Source organism: Sorex fumeus, unplaced genomic scaffold (assembly GCF_029834395.1).
Source record: "Sorex fumeus unplaced genomic scaffold, SorFum_2.1 ptg000002l, whole genome shotgun sequence".
Lineage (NCBI taxonomy): Eukaryota > Metazoa > Chordata > Mammalia > Eulipotyphla > Soricidae > Sorex > Sorex fumeus.
In genome coordinates this window covers 25,386,555-25,397,385 of record NW_026606059.1, presented here as the reverse complement: position 1 = coordinate 25,397,385, position 10,831 = coordinate 25,386,555, and positions in this window count along the sequence as shown.

The window sequence follows — 10,831 nt, the reverse complement described above, 5'->3', positions numbered from 1 at the left end:
ACTGGTTTTCTGATATGAAAAATGGGGAAATGCCCTTTAGTTCACTATTATTAAGGATCAAATACTATAACTCTCTAGTGATGTTATGTATGTAATTGTATTTTTTTTGACTCTCTTTCCTTTTTCAAACAGCCAAGACAATGGACTTGAATGCAGTGGCTCTTCTACAAAGCTTCATTATATAATGTGGTGCTCAAGTATGGCTCCCTGGGCCAGTAGCATCAGCGTCATCTGGTAATGTTAGAAATTAGTTAATTCTACTCATTAGAAATTAATGATAAAGCCCCTGCAACTCCTTGCTTCCAGGTGATTTTAATGCTTGTTAAAGTCTGAGAGCCACTGAGTTTCCTTCCTGTTGTGGTCAATATACAATGGGATTTAATAAAAGGGATAAAAAGTATGTGCCTGTGCTTTATTGATATAAAAGCTATTTAAAGTCCCAGGAGGTGACTTTCATCTATTTTGGGGCTTTCCTTAAAATAGTGAATAAAATATTTTTCCAGCAAGGGAAGACTTTCTTGTTACGTTTCAAGAAAAACACTTGAATTTAATGAAGTACTGGAGATAAGTTCAAAGAATGTCTAGCCTGTACTGGAGCAATTAACTCCTTATCCTTTATGTTCCTTGTCTAGAAATATTTATGACAGAACATATAAATTTAATGGATACTAGACAGCTCTGATCTAGAAGATACTCCAGATATTCTAGTATTTTTCTATGCTCTTATTTCTGATGATATGTATTTTAATTTTATTTAAATCCATGGAGCCTTTTGCCTATGTTCACAGCCACAGTGATTAAAGGTAATAGTAGGTCCGTTAATATATTTCTACATACCAGTGAAAATCTTGATGTTCTACTTGCAACAGGAAGTTCTTTGCTATAACCAAGAATATAATCCATGTGACAAGCCTTGTCAGCCTCATTTTTCAAACACCTTAATTGTATTTTTATATAATGCTTTTTGGGGGAGTAACAGACATTAATGAATAGTTGTATCTCATGAGTGTTCTGTATTATTACCACTTAGCTTTTTATGAGAAATATATCAGTACTAGCTAGTCTATCTTCTGATTTCCACCAGCAGCTTTGTATTTTAATTATCTTCTAGCATTTAAGATGGAATTCATTTAATTGTGGAAAGTACAATTGGTTCTATATACAGCATATACTCCTTAGGGAAGGATCTGGATGTTTAATGATCCCCAAATTCATTATCACTGAAAGAAACAATACTTAAGCAATGTTAGAAAATGATCAGGGTATTCATCTCCATAGGCCCACATCCAGACCACAGGCCCTCTACTTACTCTTTTATTTTCCAGATGAGGTTGGCCTCCTGCTAAGAGTCATGAAGAAAGGGACTAATAGCAACACAGTAGTAAAGTAGTAGAAGTAGTAGAATTTTACACTCCTATATAACTCCTAGATAGATTAACTAGTCAAAAAATCAACAAGGAAACATTGAACTTGAAGGAAGAAATGGAAGAGATGGACAAAGTGGACTTTTGGGGGGTCCCCAATCCCCGCTAAAAGTCAAGTACTTATCTTTCTACAAGAGAAGATATCTTGGAATATTCTTCAAATGGGTTATATGCTGAGTCACAAAACATCTCTATAAAATCAAGAAGAGAGAAATTGTGTCAACTAACCTCTAAGAACACAATGCTTTGAAAATATTAATTAAAAATCTTAGAAGAAAGCAACAAGCTGCAGAGATGCCCCCAGTCTCATCTGGGGCAGCCTGGAGGAGGGTGGATGAGCCCACCACCCACCCAAACAGAGCCCTTGCAGCTGAAAACCTCCAGAATCCAATCACCACCATGCTCATGGCTGATCTCCACTGGCCCAGGAAGCCTCATCCAAGAATGAATCTGTTGAACAACTCAGGATACGGGTTTTGTGACCGAAATTTCCAGGCTCTCACAGAGTCAGAATTGGGTCACCTCCCCCCATCTCCCTGTTCTTCCAGGAGCCTGGCAGTCACGCCTTGCAAACTGCCGCTGGTGCCACAGAAGCTCATTAATGACCATGATCTAGAGACTCACAAATACATCTCGGGAGGGAGCAACAAGCTGCAGAGATGCCTCAGGACTCCAAAATCACCATCCAGTTAAAAATTTAACTCCAGCTGTATCACCCTATTTAAAATTTTAGAATTCCTGGAGTGGCATCTCATACTCTACATCACTGATGTACCAGGAGTGGCACACCACAGTGGATGGGGTGTAAAGCAGAAGGCAACCAATCTAGATAAAAAAACTAAAAGCACACAAGGCTCAACGTGTAACAACATGTTAGTAAATATCTTACACAAGGGCTTAATGGTTCCAGTATGAGATATTACAATCTTCACACACTTTCCTGTAAGGAAATTTTTGGGATCATTTTTAGTGTATTATTTATAACAAGCAATACAAAATAAGTTATTTAAGGCCTGCTTTTGGGGCAAGTTTGGGTGTTGGTGGAAAAACTAGAAATTATGGTGGTGGGAAGGTATAATGGTGGTGGAATTGGTGTTGGAATATTGAATATAACAACTTTTTGTAAACATTATAAAATAAAATTAAAAAAGAAAATAGAAATTAATCATAAACAAAAATGAAGAAAAATTCAAACATTTGGAAATTATCATGGTATATCATGGTCCTTCCATTGCTTATCGATTTGCTCGAGGGGGCCAAGTAACATCTCCATCCTGAGACTTGTTGTTACTGTATTTAGCATATAGAATATGCCACGGGGAGCATGCTAGGCTTTGCTGTGCGGGCGAGATACTCTCGGTAGCTTGCCGGGCTCTCTGAGAGGGGCGGAGGAATCGAACTTGGGTCGGCCATGTTGGCTGCGTGCAAGGCAAACGCCCTACCTGCTGTGCTATCGCTCCAGCCCCATTTGGAAATTAAAAAAAATAAAAAAGGATTTTAAAAAGTAAAAGATAATTTAAAAATTTATTTAAAATAAAAATAAAAAATTTTAGTTTTATTTAAACTAAAATGTCTAAAAAATAAAATAAAAATATACAGTATAGGAAACAGCAAATAACCAAGGGCAATTTAACTGAAGAGTTGGTCTACAAAACTGGATTTTCTTGGGAGGTGGTGGTAGATGAGTGGGGGTCTTTGGAACATTGGTAGAGGGACTTCAGTGATGAATGTGATATTTAAACGATTTTGCATAAAATGACCATTAATAGCATTGTCAACCGTGGTACTTCAATAAAAATGTGAGAAAACTATGATCAAGAAAAACATTTTTAAAAAAATTCTTGATTAAAAATTTTAATTTTAGACACCATGATTTACAAAATTGTTAATGGAAAGGTTTCATGAATAAAATCTTTCATATCCTCCACCAAAGTGTCCAGTTATTTTCACCACTGTCCCAGGACTCTGCCTCCCATTTCTTTTCACTTACCCCATGGTAAGTTTCCTACTGAAGTTCTTAGTTTCTGTTATTTGAGGGCATGTGTTATTCCCGTTTCTTTATATCCCACATATGAGAGAGATCATTCTATTTGTCCTTCTCTTGGCTAATTTCATTCATCATGATACTCTGCATATCCATTCACGAATCAGCAAATTGCATGATTTCACCTTTTCTTATAACTGAGTAGTAATTATTTGTGTATATGTATCATAATTTTTTTAACCAGTCACCTGTTCTTGGACACTTGGGTTGTTTACAGATCTTAGTTCCTGTGCATAATGCCATAATGAACCCAGGAATGAAAATGTCTTTTCTGAATGAACCCAGGAATGAAAATGTCTTTTCTGAATAGAGTTCCTGGGCCCTTAGGATTCAAGCCATGGAGTGGAATTGCAGGGTCATGAGGAAGCTCAATTCCTAGTGTTTTGAGAAGTGTGCATATTATTTTCCAAAAGGACTGGACCAGTCAACATTCCCACTGGCAATGAATATGATGCAGACTCGCTTTTCTTTGCATCCATGCCAGTGCTGGTTATCTTTGCTTTGTGATACGAGGTGGTCTCATCTTTGTGATGACATGAGATGGTATCTCATTGTTTTCATTTGAATTTCCTGGATGATCCGTGATACAGAGCATTTTTCATATATTTTTTGGTCACCTGTATGTTTTCTTTCAGGAACTTTCTATTCATATCTTCCACCCATTTTTTTATTCTTTCCCACTGTGTGGGTTTTTTTTTCTGGCAAAATTTATTGTGCAGAAGCTCCTTAGTTTGATGTAGTCCCATTTGTTTATTTTTGTTTCCATTTTCCATTTGGCCAATGGCACTGAATCATTGAAGATACATCTAGATTCAAGGTCATGAGGTATTCTATATTTTCCTCAGTATAATCTATGGGATCAGATCAAATTTTGAGGTCCTTAATCCATTCTGATTTGACTTTTGTGCATAGTGTTAGAAAGGGGTCTGAGTTTATTTATTATTCATTTACATATGACAGACTGTTTCCCAAATCTACTTGTTGAAGAGGCTTTCTTTGCTTCACTTTATACTTTTTGCTTCTTTATCAAAGATCAATTGTCCATATACCCAAGAATCTCTCTTCAGACTTTCAATTATATTTTTTTAGTTTAACTGTGTCCTTATTCCAGTACCATATCATTTAGATTACTACAGCTTTATAATATAGTTTGAAGCTGGGGAAGGAGGAGTCTCTGATCTTTTTCCCCAAGGATTGTTTTGGCTATTCGAGAAGTTTCGTTACTCCATATAAGTTCAACAACATTTGATCTATGTCTTTAAAAATTTTTCGTGGGTATTTTTATAGGGACAGCATTGAATGTGTATTATGCTTTGGGCAAGACTGCCATTTGGACGGTATTTTAATCCTTCCAATCCATAAATAGGGGATATATTTCCATTAAGAAAATCAATTGAGATAATATAAGATTAGGGTTTTATGAAGTTAACAGTCTCTTGGTGGAGAATTGCAAAATGGGGAAAAGACAGAAAACATCTTTAAGATAAAGACTAAGAGGAAAATGGAAAATATCTGTTGTACTGTGACAACAATGTTAAACATGTTGGGGCAAGAAGATGCAAGGAAAGAATTATGGAGATCAGAGTTAGTTTGGCTTATGTCTGGCTGGAATACTATAGTTCTGGTCAGTTGTTATTTACTAAGATGACAATTATTCAAATTTTAGTTTGTTGATGGTACCTTAATGGTACTATCTTGGTATAATAAAGGCAATTTTAACAGTATCCAATGCATGTTTGATGAAGGACTGAGTAAAAATTGGTAATGAAAGTGAGACTATTAGGTGTAACGATACCGCACATTGAGTGTGTGAGTGGGGGGTGTAACTGAAGTTACATGCTTTTTTCTGTATAAAAATACTCCAAGTTAGATATTATTGTTCCCAATTTACACAAACTAAGCCATCCCGAGAGTACATAAAAAATGAATATATAATATTTGGTGCTGGCAAATCCAACATGGAGATGACAAAAAGATGTGGTCAGTTCATTAAACCACTGAGAATAAAAAGCCCGAATTTATACCTTCTGTTTTTCTACTGGGCTGGAGCAGTATAACAGCGGTAGGGAGTTTGCCTTGCACACAGCTGACCCAGGTTCGATTCCTCTGCCCCTCTCGGATAGCCCGGCAAGCTACCAAGAGTATCTTGCCCGCACAGCAAAACCTGGCAAAATACCCGTGATGTATTCGATATGCCAAAATCAGTAACAACAAGTCTCAAAATTTGTTGTGATACGTTACTGATGCCTGCTTGAGCAAATCAATGAACAACTAGAGGACAGTGACAGTGACAATATTTTTCTATTTGAATTACTATCCTCAGTTGATCTGATGTTTGTCAAACCGAATTGTTGTGTTTATCTCAGCATATTACTGTTCTAGGGAAATTCACAAGGAATTATCTATGGTTAGGGACAATGGAAAACTAAAATTTTGCAGGGCACTATGGCATTAGCAAAGGACTGAAAATACAAGCCATGTTAAAATTTCTTAAAGCGTGGAGCAGTGTTAGGTAATAGGTCTCAAGTATTCCCTTTATCATTTACTTAGGCAGCCATCAGAATATCAACATAAATACAAATAAAATTAATAGTTTTTGAGTAAAATAGTACAAAACAAAACACATTTTAAAAAATGTGGCTCTTTGATAAAAAAAGTAGACATGCTTATTAGAAAAAAAGGAAATCATTTCTATGCATAAAAATTCTAAATTTTGACAATGAAAGCAGGAGATCCAAATTACAACAACCAAACTTAAAAATGTGCTTGTCAGGGAGGCAGGTTAGGGTTAGGGGGAGGTGGGAAGGCACCTGGGGGCACTGGTGGAGGGAAGCTGGTATCAGTATTGGTGCTGAAAAACAGAAAGCCTAAAACTCAACTATGAATAACTTTGCATATCATGCTGACCTAATAAAAAAAATTCCAATGTTAGAAAACTGAATTATAAAGTAAGGAAATACTGGGAAGTAAGGGAACAAATCATAGAGGGAAATATATATATATATAGGCTGGAGTGATAGCACAGTGGTAGGGTGTGTGCCCTGCACGCAGCCAATATGGCTGACCCGAGTTTGATTCCTCCACCCCTCTCGGAGAGCCCGGCAAGCTATCGAGAGTATCTTGCCCGCACGGCAAAGCCTGGCAAGCTCCCCATGACGTATTCGATATGCCAAACACAGTAACAAGTGTCACAATGGAGACGTTACTGGGCCAGCTCGAGAAAATCGATGAACAACGGGAGGACCATGACCGTAATATATATATATATATATATATATATATATATATATATATATATATGTTTCTACAGAGAGTATCCCGCCCATACGTCTGAGGAGCCTGGCAAGCTACATGTGATGTATTCAATATGTCAAAAACAGTAACAAAAATGGGTCTCTTTCCCCTGGCCCTGAAAGAGCCTCCAATGAGGCACTGTTGGGAAGGACGAGTAAGGAGATGCTGCTAAAATCTCAGGGCTGGGATGAATGGAGACGTTACTGGTGCCTGCTCGAGTAAATCAATGAACAATGGGATAACAGTGATACAATGATACAGTGATCATGCTGTCCTAATGAAAAAATTTTTGATGTTAGAAAATGGAAAAGTAAGAAAATACTGGGAAGTAAAAAGAAGTGGACATTAAGAAATGAAAAACAACTCAAAATTCCTTATATTACTTTTATTATGACACACAAACTGATCATAGTTAAGATCAAACCTTATTTTGAGCACAGAAATTTTTTCATTCTTGGTTGGTTATTTTTTATGTTAAGAATACTTGCCCAATCCTTGTTTAATTTCAATAGAATGATAAGAGTTGGCTAAGTTATATGTGTGACCTTCTAAATACTGCATATGGTTGAATATTTTTAATCTTTACCTTTCATCTGGTTCAATTATTTGGTGTGAAGCTACTTTCAAAATGCCATCCAAACTATGAAGTTTACAGAATACACTGCCCGTTAGCTCTCTATTACTGTGGTATTTGAGCATCTACTTGGCCTTTACTAAGTCCTTTTATCTGCTTGTTCCACTGCCTCGAAGTTATTGTTAAAACACCCCAGAACATAGGCAAAGTAAAAGACCTTGGTTTCTTGTTACTTTTTGATTTTACTTTTACAGCACAGGACGAATCACGAATCACGACCATCCTGTTATTCGTCGATTGCCTCGAGCAGGCCCCAGTAACGTCTCCTTCATCCTAGCCCTGAGATTATATTCAAGGCTCTTTAGGAGAATGAGACCCATCATTGCTACTGGTATTTGGCATATTGGGTATGCCATGGGGAGTTTGCCAGACTCTGCCGTGATAGCAGAGCAATTTGTCTGGTTAATTCCGATAACGAACGAGACTCTGGCATGCTAACTAGTTACGCGACCCCCGAGCGGTCGGCGTCCCCCAACTTCTTAGAGGGACAAGTGGCATTCAGCCACCAGAGATTGAGCAATAACAGCACAGGACATGCATTATTTTTCAAATTCTTTCCTCTCAATCCGTTCTATCCATGGGAGGGATGCAAAATACAGTGTGGGAATCAACTTTTCATCAAGCAAGTATCATCATGAATTATACTGAATGTTCAATACTGTTCTTGAAACTTTATGAATGATTTTCCTTGGGAAAGAATAGGGATAAGAAAATATTTGTAAGTCAGCCTAATTTCATTGAACTGAATCTCGCTTCTAAATGTACTTTCAAAATTATTTCCAAAGATTGGTGTTGGTTTTAACCACAATAAGTGAATAACTTTGCCACCAGCAGGCTAAACAAATCTTACGTTCTCATTTGTATGTGGATTCTACAAACAGTTTACCTAAACCATACCTAGCATTCAAGAAAATACTGATGAAATTTTAGGGAATACTGATTCTGATTTAGTTAACAGTTTAAAAGGAATATCCCACAAATAGTTTACCTAAATCACACTTGGGACTCTAGGAAATGTCACGTAAACTTTAAGGAAACTGAGATGAAGTATCAAAGGAACATCCCAATATTTGTCCAAAATTTTTAATCCCTTTAGATAATATTTGCAAGTTCTGAGTAAATCCAGGAGAACAAGTACAAACAAAGACTCCAAGATCACTATGATATGCTCTTCCTTCAAAATAATGAGACATAATTTAAGTGTTAAGGTTTTATTAATGTTTAGTACTCAAAATGTTAAAAATACCATACATAAATTACTGAAAATAATGAAAACAGTATGATTATATATACATTACTCAAAACTGTTAAATCTGGTATACAGACACAAAATGCCATTGAGGAATTATGGAAATGGGTTCATTCAGCCTTCAGTATATACTGAATTTCACATATTTCCCAATTTTTAATGACTGATAATTATGACAGTGTGGAACAGCACTAGTCAACGCAGGACATGAGGAAATTTATTTAGAGCCAGATCCGGGAGAGATCTAAGAACTTTTTGACTACATGACACTGGACAAGTCATGTAACATCAGATAATATTTCTTGGCAAGAAGTCAAAGAGACAATATATTCTCATCCACTGAGTCATATTTAGGGTAGAGAATCAGCTCTCCATGTGGCCTATGGTCTTCACAGGAGAGAACCAATGAAGATCACCATGTGACTCATGACAAAAACCTTTTATAAAGTGACCTTTAGTGGGACGGGTCTTCCCATATTATTAATTTTTGGGGCCTTCCAAGCAGTGCTCAACAGTCTCTGGGACACCCTGGTGATTCTTGGCCAATTGGGCAGGTGGTTCAACACAAGGGTCCAAAGATGTGGTGCTGCCTGGGCCCTGGTAAGAATATCTTGGTGACCCCAGCAGTGCCAGGGGTCCCCAAGGCTGTGCCCAGTAATATTCAGGGAATCATACGGTGCCCAAATTCAAACCCAAGTCAGGGCAAAGAGATAGTGCAGGTAGCATAGCAAGTATTCAATTCTCAGCACTGCATATGGTCTCACAGCATGGGAGGAGTGATCCCTTGCACAGATACAGGAGTAAGCCCTGAGCGCTGATGGGTATGCAACACCCCCCCCCCCAAATAAAAAACCCCCAAACAGACTCCAAAATCAAACCTTGGTCAAACACATGCTAAGCTTAACCACTATACTATCTTCTAGACACAATACATCTTAAAATATGATTCAGACACAATTTGGAATTTTTTTCCTTTAGCTCTTCCAATTAATAAAGTTAAAATGTACAGTTACTAAGTTACAGTACTGTATCAAGCATCTAACAGAAATAAGCTCACCATCACTCTGTGAGGTTGGTGCTACGGTTATGCTGACTCTGTGAATGAGAAAAACAGGCATAGATCAGAGAAGGAACAGTCAGGATTTCATCCATTTCATCAGCACTTGTTTTCTCTGTAATTTTTTCCTACTCCTTTTAAGAAACTATTACAGAAGATTAAAGTTTTGTCCTTTTCCTACAATAAGAAGAAAATATTCGATGTAGATAATTTTCAAACCTGGGACAATAAGCAAAACCTATTGAACTGTTGCTCTTAGGGTCAGTTGAGGCCATGTCTATAGTTACTAAGTTGGGAAGATGAGGCCATACAACTTTCCAAAGGATGGGAGCTGGGCTGTAGGTTGCATGTATATTTGGGGAGCTTGCTCCTGCCAAGTTTTGAAACAGTTATAGCATTTAAAGGGGATGGAGAATATTTTCCAATTTCTACAACTACAGTCTTCACCCAGGCTTTGGATTCAGCTATTAAAACATGGGTTGTTGTTTGTCACCCATTGATAGATTAACAAGACTAAAAATCAGCAAGGAAATATTAGCTCTGAAGAACTGGAGGAGAGAGGGATAGTAGATGTATACAGGACTTTTAATCTCCACCAAAGTAGAATACACATTATTCTCCAATGCACATGCAGAACTTTCCACATGGTGGTCACAAAACATACTTCAATAAAACCAAGAAGATAAAAATCATATCAACTATCTTTTTAGAACACTCTGAACTGAAACTAGAAGTTAACCACACACAGAAATAGAGAATCAAATCAAACTCCTGGAAATGAAACAGTTCATTGCTGAACTCAACCAGTGGGTTAGAGAAGAAATCAAGGAATAAATCAAGAGATTCCTGGAAATAAATGAGAACGAGGACACGAGCTGCCAGAACTTGTGGGACACAGCTAAAGCAGTGTTAAGAGGAAAGTTTATGACTATGCAGATGTTCTTCAGGAAGGAAGGAAGGGCCCAAATAAATAACTTGACTTCACAGATTAACATCTTAGAAAATGACCAACTAAAGGAGCCCCAACCAGGCAGGAGGAAAGAAATAATAAAACATAGAGCAGAAATCAATGAGCTGCAATCCCAAAATACAATCAAAAAGATCAATGAAACCAAGAACTGGTTCTTTG